Genomic DNA, 5,372 nt, shown 5'->3' with positions numbered 1-5,372 from the left:
GAAAGCTATATATTCTGCAAGAATGTTAGGCTGTCTATAAGGTTCTTTAACTTTTTCGATAGAAATATTAAATCTCTGGTTTACAGAGTTAATTTCCTTTTGTAGATCTTTCTCTAATTCTTCGATTGCTCCTTTTTTCTTTAATAAATTTGGGAATCCAATATGGATTATGACGTGGATCGTATCGATTTCTTTTTGGATTTCTATATGTGTAATTACTTCGGAACTTGAACCTGAGTCCATTTTTCTATTATGTGTAATTACTTCGGAACTTGAGTCTGATTCTATTTTTCTATTCGAGCCCTTTTTCCTATTCTTTTGTATATAGTTCTTGATACAATCCCTTATTTTTTTATCTTCCTGTAGACCTTCAGAATAATTTTTTGGTTGTGCGAACCAAAAGGAATGGTGTTTTTGGGTTGTACCAAGTCTGAAACCGAGTGGATTTATTTTTTGTCCCATATTTTTCTATTCTATATTTTTTTTACTGGGAATCGAAATCTTAGATGGATCTAAAGGTTATTTAGATTTCTTTACTATATTTAGTACAATTGTTATATGACACATGCTTTTTTTTATGGGGAAACTACGTCCTCGAGCTCGAGGTCTGAATTTCTTCATAATAGTACTCCTACTGACTTCGGCTTTAGTAATAAATAAATTCGCTTTGTCGAAATCCCTATAATGAGTAGCATTTGCGGCTGCCGAATAAACCAACTTTAAGATGGGATAAGATGCTCGATAGGGCATGAGGTTCAGTATCATAACAGTTTCCTCGTAGTAACGCCAGCGAATCTCGTCAAGAACTCTTTGTGCTTTGAAAACAGACATAGGGATACGTTTTTGTGCTTTGAAAACTCTCTCGAACTTAAGTAGACGATCGGTTGGAACTTTCCTTGCGAGTTTCCTTAGCCCACTTTTCTTCTTCTTTATCCTAGGGATATACTTTACTAGTTTGAAACTTGTCATAAATAAGGTTATTCCCCGCCTACCTTTACTTTATTTTGAATCTTTTTTTCTTCTTAATCTTTCTATTCAGAATTCAGTTAACGACGAGATTTAGTATCCTTTCTTGCATTTTCATAACTCGTGAAATGCCGAGTAGGCACGAATTCCCCCAATTTGCGACCTACCATAGGATTTGTTATGTAAATAGGTATATGTTCCTTTCCATTATGAATCGCGATTGTATGGCCAACCATTGTGGGTAGAATGCTAGATGCCCGGGACCACGTTACTATTGTTTCTTTCTCCTCCTTCATATTGACCTTTTCTATCTTTGCCAATAAATGATGAGCTACAAAAGGATTCGTTTTTTTTCGTGTCACAGCTGATTACTCCTTTTTTCCTTTTTAAAGAGTGGCATTCTATGTCCAATATCTCGATCGAAGTACGGAGGTCAGAATAAATAGAATAATGATCAATGGAAAAAAGAAAAAAATCCTTTAGCTGGATAAGGGGCGGATGTAGCCAAGTGGATCAAGGCAGTGGATTGTGAATCCACCATGCGCGGGTTCAATTCCCGTCGTTCGCCCATCGCATTATTGCAAATTCCAAAAATGCAATTTTCCATATTCCTAGTTACGTATTTACTTACGGCGACGAAGAATAAAACTATCGCTATATTTTTTCCTTTTCCTAGTTCTTCTTCCAAGCGCAGGATAACCCCAAGGGGTTGTGGGTTTTTTTCTACCAATGGGAGCTTTCCCTTCACCGCCCCCATGGGGGTGGTCCACAGGGTTCATAACTACCCCTCTTACTACGGGGCGTTTACCTAGCCAACACTTAGATCCGGCTCTACCCAAACTTTTTTGGTTCACCCCAACATTACCCACTTGTCCGACTGTTGCTAAGCAGTTTTGGGATACTAAACGGACCTCCCCAGATGGTAATCTTAAAGTGGCCGATTTACCCTCTTTTGCAATGAGTTTCGCTACAGCACCTGCTGCTCTAGCTAATTGCCCACCCCTTCCACGTGTGATTTCTATGTTATGCATGGCCGTGCCTAAGGGCATATCGGTTGAAGTAGATTCTTCTTTTCTCTCAAAAAACCCCTTCCCAAACTGTACAAGCTTCTTCCAAAGCATACGGCTTTCTAGATGTATATGACGATCTCTAGACAGATGGATCTTATATGAATCATATGATGAAGTACCACATGAGTGGATATATAGGAAAGGAATCCAAATCTGCCGAATCGCTCATGTTATGATCTTCTACATCCTAGGTCTCTGCGTTCCGTCATCTGGCTTATGTTCTTCATGTAGCATTCAGATCGAATGACTCTATGAAATTACGTCGATACTTCCACATATTATGGGTAACGTAGGAGACATCCCTATTTTCCCCCGGGGGTCTTAATTACCACTGCTTAGCTTTCAATTTGCCTCTGACCATCAAATTAAATGTGAATAACCCGTCCTCCTCTCTTTGAAACAAGGGGCGCTTCCGGTTCTGTGCGTGCTTCAAACAATTTTGTCTTCTCCATATTACCATATCTCTAGAGCCAATAATTTTCTATGAGGAACTACTGAACTCAATCACTTGCTGCCGTTACTCAACAGTTTTCTGTTGAGGTCTATCCCGTAGAGGTAGTCAAATTGGATCAGTGATCGATTTCTAGGTTTCGTCGTAAACCTAATTGGTTACTTCCAATTACGTAAATCAATAGTTCAAACCGCACTCAAAGGTAGGGCATTTCCCATTGATATAGGAACTTTTGTACCAGAAACAATAGTATCTCCAATTATAGCCCCTCTGGGATGTAAAATATATCTCTTCTCACCATCCCCATAGTGTATGAGACAAATGTATGCATTTCGATTAGGGTCGTATTCTATGGTTACGATTCTACCAGATATGTCTTTTTGATTCCGTCGAAAATCTATTTTACGGTATAGGCGCTTATGACCTCCCCCTCTATGCCTTGCGGTAATGATTCCTCTGGAATTACGACCTTTACCACAACGGTGCCGTCCATGGATCAAATTATTTCGTGGATTGGATTTCACTTGCCTGTCTACGGTTCCCTTGCGTGTGCTCGGGATAGGTGTTTTGTATAAATGTTTCGCCGTATTATTAAGTATTCTCCTTTAGTTTTTTTCTCTATCTAGAAGTGGAATAGAATAACCCGGTTGAAGGGTAATGATCATACGTCTGTAATGCATTGTATGGCCCAGAATAGGTCCTATTCTTCTACCTTTTCCAGGTAGTCGATGGCTATTCACAGCTACCACCTTAACACCAAAGAAGAGTTCGACCCAATGCTTTATTTCTGTCTTAGTGAATCCCGATTCGACATTAAAAGTATATTGATTCTTTCCCAATAAACGAAGACTTTTTTCTGTAAATACTGCGTATTTGATTCCATCCATAAATCGACTTTCCCTCCTATGCTCTGAGTTCCAGTATCGATAAGAATTCGAGTTCTTATTGTTCTTATGTTATGGTATGAATATACCATACCAATTCGTTATGTATGGATGATGGATGAGATTCCATGGATAGAGAGCCAGTTCCAATAGACTTATGGAATGTTCCCGTTCGTGTGCATCCAGCAGGAATTGAACCCGCAAATTTACCAATTATGAGTTGGGCGCTTTAACCATTCAGCCATGGATGCTTAACAGGGATCATCGTACATCGTAAATAACCAATTTTCATATAGAAAGACATATCATAGAAAAATGAAATCGAAAATATTCCGAGATGGCAAATATTCGGAGATGACTATGAAAACACCTCTCTGGATCCTCGAATTGAAAGAGAGATTGAGAGGGATCAAGAATCCTAATTCTCGCTATTTGGAATGGATCCAATTCTATTGAGTCTGACTCATAGTGATCATTTCTCTTTAGCAAAGAATGACCTTGGTTATCAAAGGATTGAACAACCGGGATCCATTTACTTATGATACCTAGTTGGCATTGATAACAAGGATCTAATGAATTATGAGTTTAATAGATCCTCTTTAGCAGAAAGACGTATATTCCTTGCTCATTATCAGACAATCACTTATTCCCAAACCTCGTGTGGGACTAATCGTTTTCATTTACCATCTCATGGAAAACCCTTTTCGTTCCGCTTAGCCCTATCGGGTATTTTAGTGATAGGTTCTGTAGGAACTGGACGATCCTATTTGGTCAAATACCTAACGAAAAATTACGATTTTCCTTTCATTAAGGTACGAGGGCTTCTTATTCCACAAGAACGAAAGCACCTTTTCATTCTTTCATATACTAGGGGTTTTTACTTGGAAAAGACAATGTTCCATACTAAAGGATTCGGGTCCATAACCACGAGTTCCAGTGCACTAGATCTTGTAGCACTTAGCAACGAAGCCCTATCCATTAGTATTCCACATAAGAAATCCATTCTAGAAAAAAATACAATTAGATTAGCTCTTCATAGACAAACTTGGGGTTTGCGAGCCAAGGTAAGATCGGCTCGGGATCATGGGACCCTTTTCTATCAGATAGGAGGGGCTCTTGTACAAAATAGACTTACTAAGTAATAACCCCATAGAATCTATCTATATAAAGATAAAGAGGCAATCGTGTCAGGAAGCGGGTTTTTCTTTGGCCAAAAGGTACTTCGAACTTGGAACGAGCATGAAGAGATTAACGAGACTTCTTTCTCTTTTGAGTTTTTCTGGCGGACCTGCCGCGCAAGATCTTTGGTCTTCCCCTGGAACCGATGAAAAAAAGTGGATCGCTTCTTATGTACTCGCTCAGAATGATTCTTCTCTATCTATAGTTCATGGCCTATTAGAAGTAGAAGGTGCTCTGGTGCAATCCTTACCGACAGAAAAAGATTGCAGTCAGGTTGATAATAGTCGAGTGACATTACTTCGTCGGTCCGAACTAAGGAATCTGTTAGAAATGTTTTGAAATGGATATTGTTCTCTCTTTGATCAGGGATTGCTATATGAAAAGAAGTGGAGTTTGAAAAAGGGAACGGAATGCTCAAACCGGAACTGCTAGAGGAACGAATTTTCAATAGCATAACTTGGGCTCCTAGAATATGGCGCCCTTGGGACAATCTATTTGATTGCAGGGTTTTGTTCCGAAGCAAAGATATCCGCGGAGGCCGGTTCGTTCGTCCTATTCTGATATTCAGGACCAAGAGGTACTGGATTCTCTTTCGGATAGGCCCTGAAAGGAGAAGAAAGGCTGAAATGCCAACGGACCTCTGTCTATTCTCTAATTCACCCGATCCGATAGTACCCGTTTTTGGAACGTCCAGTGCCAAAGTCACTGAATGGGTAAGTCACCAATCCAATCCCTTTGACAAATCGGATGTCATATTAGATATCATATTCTATATATATAGAAATATCATAGATAGAATAGACATATAGAATTTTTGGTCGG

This window comes from Triticum urartu, unplaced genomic scaffold (genome assembly GCF_056163025.1).
Source record: "Triticum urartu cultivar PI428250 unplaced genomic scaffold, HENAU_Tu73 scaffold1349, whole genome shotgun sequence".
Taxonomy (NCBI): Eukaryota; Viridiplantae; Streptophyta; class Magnoliopsida; order Poales; family Poaceae; genus Triticum; species Triticum urartu.
The sequence above is the reverse complement of the archived record's forward strand: the minus strand, read 5'-3'. Positions refer to the sequence as shown.